This window comes from Oryctolagus cuniculus, chromosome 2 (assembly GCF_964237555.1).
Source record: "Oryctolagus cuniculus chromosome 2, mOryCun1.1, whole genome shotgun sequence".
In the NCBI taxonomy this organism is placed as follows: Eukaryota; Metazoa; Chordata; class Mammalia; order Lagomorpha; family Leporidae; genus Oryctolagus; species Oryctolagus cuniculus.
Window position 1 is genome coordinate 189,367,866 of NC_091433.1, and position 15,016 is coordinate 189,382,881.

The window sequence follows — 15,016 nt, forward strand, 5'->3', positions numbered from 1 at the left end:
ATACTAATAACAAATCATTGCATTTCTTTCTAATGTTGGAATGACTAACCAACTCTACCTAGAACAATCTCAAGCATGTTACATTTATAACATAAAAACCTAAGTCTGTTATTCTTAAAATGCCTTGCTTCCTACATGAGAATATTGAACCAATTAGAAAACTATAAATAACACCAGAGTGCTCTTTCTTAAAATATTTTAAAATTAATCACCAAGTTTTTCTTACTTAGTTTTTTAAATATATGTTTCACATGGTTGATATATTACTATGTTACTATGGGCCAGTGTTGAGGTGCAGTAGACACATTATGAAATGTGCTGTACCTTATGCAGTGAGCATTATGTACAATTTTATGTATTATTAAAAATTCTTTGAAGGAATAGTCTTATTGTTTTCAGTGTGATAGTTTTATATTAAGTGGAATTTATTGACATTAATTCAAATTTTAATAATAAATATGTATATATAATTTCTAGTTAGAAGTCACGCTGCTCTTATATTAATATTGAATTGATTTGATGATTAGAAAATTTAAAATTTCACTTCATGTTTTATGATTGTTAATGATAGAAGAAATTGATTCTAATAAGTGACCAATTTCACCATAATTTATTCAATCATCTTCCTATTGTTAAAAATTTATACTATATAATTTCCACTTGGGCTCACCTTTACAATTCATACCAATAAAGATAGCTTAGTTCATGATACATATTTCTATGTAAGGTTTATTTAGGTATAACTACCCAAATTATTAGGTGATAAAAATAACACTTTGAAGGTTCTTCATATAGAATGAATGAGTTAAGAATCTTGATGTCATCCTTATAACCTTTATAACAATCTGCTTTGCTTGTTATGTAAGGCAGCAAAAAACACGGCATACTCACAGTGTTAGCAGTGGTTCATTCTTCCATTATACTGTTAGTGGTTGTCATCTTCTAAACAGCTGAGAGAAATAAATTTTGCACATTCTAGACAGTCCCCCAAAGACATATAACAATTAGGGATATTATTTAGTTGGAAGGAATTATAATCTGTTAATCAGTAAGTAGGATATTCTCTGTGACCTTGGGGTGAAGCATTTGGTTGTAGCCAAGACGCCGGGCATTGCACTTAAGAATTTATGTTCACAAGCGGTTGTTTGCCGGAGACTTTCAAGCCTCTCAGCCTGCCCACAGACTCCAGCTACTTAATAATCCATTTCATAATCCTATTTCTCTCTTGTCAGCATATTTGGAAATAAGCTTCAGATTAGGTTTGCAATTAGTTGAATCTAACATTAACAAGAATTTGGCTGCAATTCATGCCACTACTACTAGCCAATGTAATCACATTTGCCTCTCTGGTGTAATGTTTAAATAAATGAAACAAATAAGGTTGCTCTTTTACAGTGTACATTTTTATGCTTTTACTCCTTCATTGGGATATGAAACATGGATATAGAAGCATTCATAAACACATCAGGACATGGAATGTCATAAAACTCCAGAAACTCCTTCTAATTATTACCAGAAACCAAAAAATGATTAACTTGTTCTTGGTGCAATGTTTCTGAAATCCTAAAATATTCATATTTTTGCCTCTGGCTTTTTTTACATAAATGTATTTTTGGAGTTTTATGCAAATTAATGTGCTTTGCTGTACCTTGTTTTTTTCTCATTTCAACAGTGTATTAATACACCACAATTCTATACTCATCCTAGTGTATCTTGTGTATCAGTAATACTTCAAGAAAATGTCATTTGGTTGAGGTATATATACATTGTGTCTGATAAAAGTAAATACTGAGACAGGTTTGGACATGTTCAATAGATGTTACAAAAAAGTGTTCCAAATCCCAGCAGATGCATAGTATAAAACGGGTGATTTCCACTATTTTCCAGTATAGCGTTCAATGATGTTAATTATATTCTCAAAGCCATGCAAATAACCACTATTATTTTTGCCCTAAAATTTCTATCATTTCTATCATCTTAATAGACTCTGTGTTCATGAAGTAATCTCTCTCCACTCCTGCCTTCACCTAGTCCCTGGAACTATTTGTTGTAATTTCCATCTATACTAAATATTTTATGTAAGTGGCATCATATGCTATTGTCCCATTGTGTCTGGCTTAAATAGCTCAGCATAATGCATAAAGTGATATTAGTTGTTGAGAAGTATTTCATTATGATTTTAATTTAAATGCTCCAAATGACTAAATATATATGGCATCTTTTCATGTGTCTATTGACCATTAATATGGTTTTAGAAAAATATCATCTCAACACCATTTCTCAAGGTTTAATTGAATTGCCTTTATTTGTTGAACTGTGGCCCTTTATGTATTCTGGATACTGGATCTTTATCAGAGATATGATTTGCAAACATCTTCTCACATCCTGTAGGTAGTCGTTTTACTGTCTCAGCAATGTTCTTTAATGAACTGAAATTTTCAATTTTAAGTTAAATTTATGTAATTTTCTTTTTTTCTCTCATATCTTTGATGTAAAGCTTGATTGCCTTGATGAACCAAAGGTACAGAAGATTTACCTGTATGTTTTCTTCCGAGAGTTTTCTGGTTGTTACCTCTTTAGCCAGTTTGATTTAATTTATTTACTTATTACTTATTTACTTATTAACTTATTTACTTATTACTTATTTACTTATTGCCCAAGGAAATTCAGTTTTAGTAGCACTGTTTATTGTAGCCAGCAGATCTTGAATGTTTCAAATATCTATATTCTCAAAACATGATCTCTCTTTTCATCTTAGCTAAACTTTGGGTCTGTAAAGTTTTTACAATTGGCTATGACTTGCATTTAAATGTCATTTAAAGCAGAAATATAGCTTACTAGTTAAGACATCTGTGTCCTAAATTGAATGTTTGGGGTTGGTTCCCACCTCTGGACTCCTAAATCCAGTTTCCCACAAATACAGACACTAACAGGCAGAGGTAATGGCTCATGTGATCAATTCTCTGCCACTCTGGTGGAAGGCCTGCATTGTGTTTCTGACTCCTGGTTCTGGCCCCATACTTGACCAGCAATTGTAGCATTTGGGGTAGAAATCATCTTGGTTTTTTTTCTCTTTAAATAAATAAATAACCATTTAAATCTACAACAGAATTTACTGTATTGTCAGTAACTTTAATGTACCTCTTGGACATTTGGGTATGCTATTTTACATATTCCAATCTTTTTCAAATTTTTTAACTGAGAAATGTCAATTTATTTATATACACTATGTAAGAGTACATTGTGACTTATTTTAATGGTCTCTGAATGGTGGGAAATTCTTAATTATATTGCAGTAAAATTTGTGGTATCTTTTCATTGTGACAAATAGTTATTTAACCTATTTCAAAAATTTTAGTAGATCAAATTCATAATCTTCTATATAATCTTCTGATAGTTTCATTTAGTATATTTAGAAATATACTCATTTTTGGTTTATTTTTTCTGTATGTTATGAGATAGTAATATGATTCTTTGTTGAAAATATCAATGTGCAAATGACCCAGCAGCAATTAGTGCAAAATAAACATTGTTTTGCTGCTGTCCCCTAATGTTTCATTTTTATGGATTGTATACCATGAAAATGTTTTATGATACCCTTCTGCATTTTCCTAGTCTAGTTTTCTAAATGTTCACTAATTTTATACCACATTAATTATTAGAACATTACAGTAAGTCAGTAAGTTGTAATAAGTAAAATATGGTAAAGCTGGAACAAGTCACCAGCTTTCTTGTTCTTCATGAACATGGTTTATAAATGTTAAGATACTATGTATTTTCAAATTAACATTAGAAAGAATTTGACAATTTCAACTAAACAACAGAACGTCACCATATTGGATCTAAACATTTAAGAACTGTCTTTTTATAATACGATGTCTCCTTCTCCAAATGCATTGAACCCAGATGTGTGTGTGTGTGTGCCTGTAATACACACATGTGTTCCATATATGCATATACACAGACCTATATCCTCTAACTTATTAAGGTAATGATTTTGCTGTGTTAGTGTCGAGATTTTAAATATATTTTATAAAACTATTCTCGGTTAGTTTGATTTTCATAAAAGAATATTTATTGTTTTGTTATGTGTGAGTAAAATTGATTGCTATACTGACTTTTGGACTTCCTATCTCTGCAATCCTATGGCCTTTGAATGATGAAAATTATTTATTCCTTCTTAATCTTAAGCTTGAGAAAGTTTTCTTTTATTATTGCACTGGCCAGCATCCCTTGTGAAAACATGAATGGAAGTTTGGGATCAAGGACACTTACATGGCTCATTTCAGTCAATTGAGATTTTGAGATTTGATTATTGTTTACAGCCCTTATCTATGCTCTTGAGAACAGTAGTTTTTCTACTCACTATTTGTTGAATTATTTATTAGGTGGAGGGTTAACCTTGTGAATATAAAGAAAATTGAAATTATGCTACTGTAAAAATCAAGAGAAACAAGAAAGGAAGGAGAAGGGAGGTGAAAATGAGTTAGGGATGGCAGGATAGGAAGTACCATTATACCCTTAAAACTGCATACATGGCCAGCACCGCGGCTCAATAGGGTAATCCTCTGCCTGCGGTGCCGGCACACCAGGTTCTAGTCCTGGTCGGGGTGCCGGATTCTGTCCCGGTCGCTCCTCTTCCTGTTCAGCAATCTGCTGTGGCCTGGGAGGGCAGTGGAGGGTGGGCCAAGTGCTTGGGCCCTGCACCCGCATGGGAGATCAGGAGATGCACCTGGCTCCTGGTTTCAGATCAGCACGGTGCGCCGGCCATAGAGCACCGGCCACAGTGGCCATTGTGGGGTGAACCAACAGAAAGGAAAGACCTTCCTCTCTGTCTCTCTCTCTCACTGTCCACTCTGCCTGTCAAAAAATTAAAAAAAACTGCATACATGAAATGTGTTCCCTTTATATACGTTAAAATAAAATTATAATAATTTCAATAATTCATTCATAAATATAAAACTTACAATAGGATTTGGATTGATATTCTTTGCAATATTATGTAAATTCACATCTACTGCATTATCATAACAATCATTATTAATGGGTGGTTCATTTATCAAACATTTTTACTTCAGAAATATTTTTTCATTTTCTATTTTTACTATTATATGCTGAATTGTATGGATCAATCTATAACAAACAATTCTTGCAATAAAACTTTATTACTGTGATATCTTATCATTGTTCATTAACAAATAAAAGGCTTCTATCTCTGATAGTAAGACATTGCTCTGAAATTTTCCTTTGCCTTAATGTTCTTGACAAATTTTATTATACAGATTCCCTAGTGTTGCAAAAGGAATTAGAGTGTATTTCCATGTTTTCTTATAAAAATTTAAAGCATTGATGCTATTTCTTTACTAAATATTTGAAATACTTCATTGAATGTGTCCTATAGGACACCACTTTTCATGGTGATTAGGGAGTTAATGACTTCCCTATTTGGGAGTACTGTTAAGACTATTTAGTCTTTTTATATCTTCTTGAGTCAATTTGGACAAGTTTTCTTTTTCAAGAAATATATGCATGTTACATAAAAGGTTCAATTTTTTGGACTAAAATATTCATAATATTCTCTCATCATTTTAGTTTTTATAAAATCTGTGGTGAAGATCATCTTTCATTTCTGATTTATTAATTCCTTTCCTTGTTGATATCATTTTTGTAAGATAAATTTCAAAAACAGCAAAATAAAATAGTAAACCTTTTTTATTTTATTTTTTGACAGGCAGAGTGGACAGTGAGAGAGAGACAGAGAGAAAGGTCTTCCTTTGCCGTTGGTTCACCCTCCAATGGCTGCCATGGCTGGCGCGCTTCGGCCAGCGCACTGCGCTGATCCAATGGCAGGAGCCAGGTACTTATCCTGGTCTCCCATGAGGTGCAGGGCCCAAGGACTTGGGCCATCCTCCACTGCAGTCCCGGGCCACAGCAGAGAGCTTGCCTGGAAGAGGGGCAACCGGGACAGAATCCGGCACCCTGACTGGGTCTAGAACCCTGTGTGCCGGCGCCGTGAGGTGGAGGATTAGCCCAGTGAGCTGCGGCGCCGGCCAATAGTAAACTTCTATATTACCATAACTCTACTGCAATTATCAAGTCATGATCAGTTCGTTTCATCTCTATTCCAACCTATATTGAACTGTATTTTATATATTATTTTGAATTAAATTCCTTGTATTATATGATTTCATCTCAAAATATGTTTCTATCACCTATAATGTCTTAAATCATTTGAGATATACAATTACAGTATTATTTTACTGTTAAAGACATCATTGAGAATAACCCATTCAGTCATTGTTCATTTTCTCAATTTTATTTTATCGTTTAGTACATCATTGTTCAAATCAGTGTACAAATACGGCCTACGCCCTTGTTGATTTGAGTCCCCTTTAATCTATATCAGCGTGTTAATACACTTTAGTATGCATTACAACCAAGGAAAAGCCCCTGTCTCTCTCTTTTTATGCACTCATCTAGCAAATTATATAAAGCTCCTTTCTGGTTCTTATTTGTCATAAACCTGGAGCTCTGGCAAATCTCAAGAGCATGAAATATTGAGGGCAGACTATTCTAGACACAGACCCTTATGTTTTCAGGGGCAACCATCAGGAAAACTCAAGCACAAGTAACTATGCACTACCCATTTCTTGCACTTCTCCAGACTTGGTGGAGAGTGACACAGGTGCTAATAGAATAGGCATTTGCCTCCTACTAGAAAAACTTCCCTCTTGGCTCCTGGCCATCCTGTATGTATCAGTAAAACACAGTTCATCAGTATGCAGCTTACATTGGGGTATCCAATTACCCAGCCATTCCTTGTGTGCGTCTTTTACTATATGAACTCTTAAAGGGCATGTGTGATCTGCTTTGTGTCTATTTCCAAACCCTGCCAGAGCCATATTCAGAGGGCACATTAATGGTGATACCAACACATTTTCAGGGTTTTAAATCATTTTTGTTCATATTTTATGACTCATAGATTATTTTTTGTGCATGCTTTTACCCCCACTGTTCCATTCTCTGGAATTGAGGTATTTGCCAACTCCTTTCAATTTTATTTCCTAAAGACTTCATAAAAGCAGATAGAATGATTTTTCAACTGCTTATTCACTCCCCAAATGGCTGCAAAGGACAGGACCATATAAAGGCCAGGAACAAGGAGTTTCCTCCATGTCCCCCATGTGGGTACAGGGGCCCAAGCACTTGGGGCATCTTCAGCTGATTTCCCAGGTGCATTAGCAGGAACTGGATCAGAGGTGGAGAGGACAGAACTCAAACCGTCTCCCACATGGGAAGTCAGCATTGCAGGTGGTGGCTTTTCTTGTTATGCCACAGTGCTGAATGCTCCATGATTTCTTAACTGAAACTTTGAGGTGATATATGAATTTTTCTAACTGTCCAAAGCACCATTATTTTCCATCCTACTTTTCCTCTGTGCCTGCACCGGCTGCATTTGCTGAGCCCTGTGAATCAGGTTTCAGTGTTGATGTCATTTTGCAGCCCTCTCCTCTGCAATGCAATTGGACTTATAAGTTATGTTAAGAAAAAAAAAAAAAAACAGGCAAAAATACTACTGTTCAAACCCAATGTAAGCTCCGCAGAAGTAAAAATTAGCCTCCAATTCTGGGCTCTTAGGAATCCTAAATTTTCAAGTTAGAATTCTAGATGAGAACAGCTGAAGTGAAACCATGAAGAGACCAAGTGCAGCTGAAAGGCCTTGAGCTGACAGAGAACTGAAGAACCCAGTCATGACTCCAATTCAGCTCTGCTCGCCAGCCCTCAGCCACTCAGTTTTCTGTAGTGGAGACAGCAGATGGAAGACTGAACAAACCATGACCGACTTTTCAGCTTCAGCAGGCATCAAGACGAACCTACCTAAGCCCACGTCCTATGTGAAATCCTGACCCTCAGAATCATGTGGAAAAATAAAGTAACTACTGTTTTAAGGCATTATATTTTGATTATACATCATTACATAAAAGATTTTTAAAATACAGATATTGGGACTTAGAAGAGAAATTTTGCAATAACAAAAATCACACTATGTTGCACTAATTTTAGGATCAGGAGGTAGTTAAGAGTCTAAAGAACTTCAAGGAGACTGACAGCAGGAGATAGAGAAAATGGTCTTTAATGATAGGCTAGAAGAAAGATCAGTGAAACTCTCGAAGTTTAGTTATATGGAAGATAGAAAATGTACCTCATAAACTTGTGAACCTTTCTCTGCCACTTTCCAGGCAGAGTTGTGTAGGTACCAACTGGTTTCATTAATTTGCACTAGAAAAGAAGATGAGAAGTGACATGAGCTAAAGGAAGATTTTCAATATTGTTTCAATCTATTCTAATGTAAATGTAACATTTTAGCAGTTGGTTTATTTTAGGGAAATGGAAATAAGCAAGAAGAAACCATCTAGTGAGAAAGAAGTCCATAAAATTAAAGGAAAGAAAGCATTTCAAAAGTTATGCGTTATTAACATCATCATATCTTAATAATGAGAAGAAGTGTGAAGGTCTTGGCTTTTTGCAAACATGTCCATTTCACATACACTCAACACATTAGAAACCAGTACAGAGCAGAAGAATAAATTGCCCAGTATCACACAAGTTGGAGAATGCAGAGCTGAAAATAAATGTAGTTCTCCCGACATTCTTCCTGCTGCATTGCATTGAAGCTTTCTTCCCTTCGCAAAGTGAGACAGTCTAACAGTAGAGACATCTGAAGGCTTCACTGTCAAACTGGATCCAGGCTCCTTGTCGGTGTTAAGGTGAGAAATAATCTAATAGGCTGGAATAAAGAGAGGAAAATAGTTCCCAGCAAGTGGCATCAACTAACTTGGTATTTTTCTCTTTTATTGTTACAGACATGCTAATGGCAAGTCTGAAAAGGTTCTTTTGTGAATCAGGTGTGGGCTATGATTGTTCAAAAAGGCTCATTAGCAATTTATGAAGAGCTGCAAAACTCATTTTCCCTTAATGTGAAACCACTTCAGCTTGTCAATAGAGGAAGAATTGTTGAAAAGTGAATTGACCACATACGGATTCACCCTTCCTTAAAAATAAAAAAGGGAGGAAGAAAAACGTCATCAAAAGGAAAACTATCTTACAATAATGAGGTATGTGGAACAGTCAGACTTAATCTCTTGTTAATATGGCTTTCTTAGGCCGGTACCGTAGCTCACTAGCCTAATCCTCTGCCTGCGGCACTGGCACTCTGGGTTCTAGTCCCGATTGGGGTGCCTGATTCTGTCCTGGTTGCTCCTCTTCAAGGCCAGCTCTCTGCTGTGGCCCGGGAAGATAGTGGAGGATGGCCCAGGTTCCTGTGTCCCTGCACCCTGCATGGGAGACCAGGAGGAAGCACCTGAGCACCTGGCTCTGGCTTCAGATTGGCGAAGCGCGCCGACTGTGGCGGCCATTTGGAAGGTGAACCAACGGAAAGGAAGACCTCTCTCTCTCTCTCTCTCTCTCTCTCTCTCTCACTGTCTAACTCTGCCTGTCAAAATATATATATATATATGGCTTTCTTAAATGAGCTGTTATTCTCATTTCCCTACTGTGGATAGCATTCAGGTAGACTTCATAAGCCTGGGTTATCAGTCAATTAAGCATCAGTAGGAGCTTTTTGTTTCAGAATCTCATTATAAAAACAAAATAATTTTTTGAATAGCCAGATCCATAATCTGGAATGAGAGATACATGGAATTTACTAACTACATATTCTACACAACAACTGAATGATAAATTGACCATAGTGAGTTCTGATCTCAATTACTTGTTTTCCAACTGAAGTTTTCCAACTGAAGAAACAAGAATTGTTATGCAGAGTGGTTTCAATAATAGCTTTATTCTGGATGAAAAATTTTGTGTGTTGTGTGTGGTTTCTCTGACTTACCTCAGACTTACCTCTCTCACTTGGGCTACCTCGATTTTATTCCCATCTTTCAAACCCTTGTTTTTCACACCAATGCATTGAACAAAGGTTCAGCATTTAAGCACTAGGAATTTTTTGATTGAAAACTACTCCCTGTCTCTCTAATCCATTAAACTCAGGAGTGATTCTCTGGTAAAGCAGCTTTCTGATTATTTTAAGCCTGGTATATCTGCACATTTCTGTCAAAATTATCATTGCTTTGACCCCCTTTTTTTGTTTGCTTGCTTGTTTTTGCTCTAAAGTCTTTTTTAGTGTATTTTTGACTTCATGGCTAAATTGAAAGTCATAGGTTCCACTGCATATCACATCCTTCACACATGCATAGCCTCCCTCATCATCAAAACTCCTTACCAGAGTAGCATGAGTTACAATTCATGACGTTGTACTGACATACCATACTCACACAGATGTTATGTAATAAATTGAACAGAAATGAAATTATACATTTTATTAATATTCTATCACCAGAGATTTTACTTCTAAAACTGAATTTTAATTAAAAAGCAACAAAAACACCAAAAGCCATAAAAAGTTACACTTAAAATATCTAGGGACTTGGTTCTACAACTCAGCATTTTACACAGTGACCGTTCACATCTTCTTTAGCAGAAGAGGGCGTGACCTTTCCCACCCAACTTTACACATAGATTAATATTTTGGCTATGCTGTTTAGCTTACACTGCAAATGCTTTAAAAAGCCATTCCCCTTTTCATTGTGCTTTACATAGATCTTGCTTCATTTTAACATTATTGCCATATCTGAGTAGTTTTCAACATAATTCATTTTCCTAATCTTCTCTGTCTTTCATCTGTTACTTTAAGTTTTGAACGGTTTAATCAGATTTCATCACTCTTAAAAATCTAACTTAAAGCTCCTATAGTTTTGGATTTCTGTTTGCTTGCTTTCCTATCCCACTTGCAATAACACAAGACTTGTTTCAGAATTCCTGGTTACCAATTCTTTCCGGCAGAATCCTGCAGCCATTGCCTCAATGCCTTCTGCCATTGAGCACTGAGCATCTGTGGAGAGTCCGCCACTCTTGAGACATCCGTTTGATCTTTTTTTACTGTTTCCTCCAAGAATGTACTGAATGCTTCCTGTAGCCATTGCATCTCCTAGTTATATATTTTTTTAATTTTCTTTTCATAAAACTCTTTAGCTTGGGTTGTATAGATGATGGACTTTTCTTTCTCTGAAGATAACTGTATATCCTTTTTTAAAAGAAAAAGTTTGTTTTGCTCCTTATATCACATCTTTTGCTATGGATTTACTTATAATCGTTTCATTTGCTTGCTGTACACTTTGCCATGTATGTTTAAAATTAATGTCAAGTAATGACTACCCATTCATTTTTAAAGGACAGAAGCTACAATGCTCATTGGAAGTGGCATGTTTGAGAGGTTGCATGTCTGCATATGAATTGCTCTACAGCTAAGACCATCTGTATTGGATTTGAAGAAAGGAAGTTATGAGGGTGGATCACAGTTGTCAGTACACAGAGTTTTTAAACTCTTCTGTTTTGCAATGTAGAGCCTTAGTCCTGCGCTCTATGAATCATGTCCCCAAATCTGCATTGTAGTCCCACTACCCACACACACAAAAACTTCCCTGGTAAATTCCTCCAGGGAAAAAATATTTAGCTTTATGCCTTGTTATAGAAAGCAAAGGAACTTGACTATCTAGCATGAGATTTCTGTTCTTCAGCTGGACTTTCACAGGAACACAGTGGAACAGTGCCTCTTTCCTTAAACTTCATTGGCCCTGAAGTCTTTATTGCTTGTTTCTTGCTGCTGTCTGCAGACATCAAAAACTTATTTCCCTTTGCCCTTCTAAATAGTTGAGATTTCCCATTAGATTTCTCCACCTATAACTTGGTTCTTGAGACTTCAGCTATCACCTTGTTGTGTTGCTTCTTCTTGTTTTATGTGGGTTTTTGTAGGGAGAAAGAGGACCAGGATTCTTTGACATCTGGAAGTGAGAAATCCTAATTTTATTTATTTATTTTTTAGAGTTTCTTCAAAAACATCCCAATTATAGTATGTATTTCCTTACTTGATTTGTCGTCTTTCTCAAGACACAGCTCTTCCACTTTCTGATTCACTCTTCAAATGTTCCCATCCGCCAGAACTGGGACAGGCTGATGCCAGGATGCCATAACTCCATCAATGTCTCACATCTGGGTGTCAGGGATTCAAGTATTGGAGGCCTCATCATTGGCTCCCATAATGTGCAGTAGTAGGAAGCTGCTTGGTGAGTAAAGTTGGAAGAAAAGCCAGGCACTACAATATAGGAATATGGGGCCCCCAAGTAATGTCTTAACTATTGTGCCAAATACTTGCTTCTTTGCCTTTCATTAAATGGAGCCAACTGTATTTGAAAATCATGTCTGAATTGGTAAGAGAGTGAATATGGGAAGTTCAAAGATTTCTTTCCTGTTTTTGTTTTAGTTGTATGTTTGTCCTCTACTGCTGAAAACTAACATCAAATCTTTTTAATCCTGCTTTTTAAATGTGTATCTCATTTAAATTTTGGCATTCAATGGTTTTACATATTTCACTTCTAGCCAAAAGTGTAGTAGCTTTTGAATAAATACACCTTGAGATAGCTTATTTTTCTCTTTATGTCCTTAAGTTTCTTTTTACTTTTGAACAAATTATATAGTAATAGATAACAATTCTAAAAATATGGCATTCTCTTCCCCCCTCCCTCTCAGTCTTCTTTTCCCTTTTTCTTTTCTTTCTTCCTCCCCTCCTTCCTTCCTTTCTTCCTGTTTCTTTTTCTTTCATTCATTTTGAATTAATGTTTTTTTTTAGTTTACATCACAATCATGGGCTTAATGTTCCACCAAAAAAAAAAAAAAAAAAAAAAAAAAAGCATTCCACAATTAAAAGGGCCCTAGCTTAATGGAATGTAGACAAGGACAATAAACAATAATCAAATGGAAAGAGGACCTATTTTATTCTCTAAATACTATCATTCCATTCACTTGGCAGCTTTTGGTACTTAACACTTGCATTAACATTACAAAACGTACATGCTATTGTGGATTTTGTTCCTGTTTCTTAATCTGTCTTTCAAAGTCTCATATAAAGAGGTCAATCTTTGAAGCATTTGAGGATTTCAAACAAGCAAACTTGAAAGACAAATTTTTCATATTTTTTTGAGCAAACTGATTCATCATTTTAGCTAGTCTCTGAAGGAATACATGAAAAAAGTGCTTGCTACTGTTTTTAAATGCAGCAGCATAATTTAAATTCTAGTTATGTAGACTTATAAATAAATTTGTATAACTACAAAGGGAAATGAACTTCCCAATGGTATAGCTATACTAATAAGTAATTATGACAGTGATGAACAATTATTGTCTAAAGAATGCATATTGAATTCACATGTATCAAACCATAGAGGCAAGAGAAATATAGAATGTTGATAATCCTATGCCAGAGGATTAAGAGGCACTGAGGGCCGGCGCCGCGGCTCACTAGGCTAATCCTCCGCCTTGCGGCGCCGGCACAAGGGGTTCTAGTCCCGGTTGGGGCGCCGGATTCTGTCCTGGTTGCCCCTCTTCCAGGCCAGCTCTCTGCTGTGGCCAGGGAGTGCAGTGGAGGATGGCCCAGGTGCTTGGGCCCTGCACCCCATGGGAGACCAGGAAAAGCACCTGGCTCCTGGCTCCTGCCATCGGATCAGCGCGGTGCGCCGGCCGCAGCGCGCCGGCCGCGGCGGCCATTGGAGGGTGAACCAACGGCAAAGGAAGACCTTTCTCTCTGTCTCTCTCTCTCTCACTGTCCACTCTGCCTGTCAAAAAAAAAAAAAAAAAAAAAAAAAAGAGGCACTGAGAGTCACATTCCCATAGTTCTCTGAAGATAGATTTTTTTACCTAATGTCCTAGGAGTCCACTATGGAAATGTCTTCTTTTCAACATTTGTGACTAAAGATTTAATAATATTTTATGCATAACAATGTGTCAATTTAAAAGGTAGTAATTTTATTGTGGGTGAAAAGAGAGTGAGTACATTTTTCGGTAATATTTATCAATTGGGGGCTGGAGCTCTAGTGTAATCGGCCAAGCCTCCACCTGTGGGACTGGCATCCCAGCTGCTCCTCTTCCAATCCAGCTCTCTGCTTATGGCCTGGGAAAGCAGTGGAAGTTGAAGTTGATGCAGGGGATGGAATATCTCTCTCCCTTTTTTTTTTTTTTTTTTTTTTTGTTTTGTTTTGTTTTTCAGAATCTGTATTTTATAATCAATGACCAACATGAAAATAATTGAATCTTAAATGAATATACAATTAAATTAAAATAATCAATGCACATGCTTGTGACTTTCTAGTGTTTTAAACAGTTACTGTACATTTCTGTTATAATCACTGTGAATGACTTCACTTAATAAAAAACTTTATCCTAGGTATATATAAGCACAAATATTGAAATCATGGTGACAACCTTATACAGATAAAATTGCCAAGATGTAAAAATTTAGCTAACCTTCTGCCACAGAAGAAGGAATCCAGGATGTTTTATCAACCGGAGAATTTAGATTTTGTACTGATCTCAAACTAGAACATTGTTTACATCCATAGTGAAGTATCTTTCCTTGTATCAGGAACGGTTCTGAAAGGTCTAGGAGTTCTACATCTTCCTGGCCAGATTTCACCAGAAGTACACTATGAAACTTACTTGCAAGTTTACAGATTTCACAGAGTGTACCTCCTACTATTAAAATTAGACACTCATTTGAAAGTGGAAGAATACCAGTATGTTTCACAAAATGAACAGCTACTTTTAGTCCTCCTTGTTTTTCTGTGGTCCAAATTTTTGAATCATATAATAACGTATAATGTAATTTGGTATCTGGGGTTTTAGCTGCACTTTGTTTCAAAATAGATAATTAATAAATTGATCAATTAATTAAAAGTATATGTATTAGATAAAATTGATCTATTTACATAAAACTTAATAAAGGATTTTATCCAGAGTGCTATTTAAAGTGATTGCCAATCTATGATTCTGCTGCGTGGACTGCTTCCCATGTTAAGCATTCCTTCCTTTTAATTCTGTCTATTATTATTACCAGACATTTAATCCT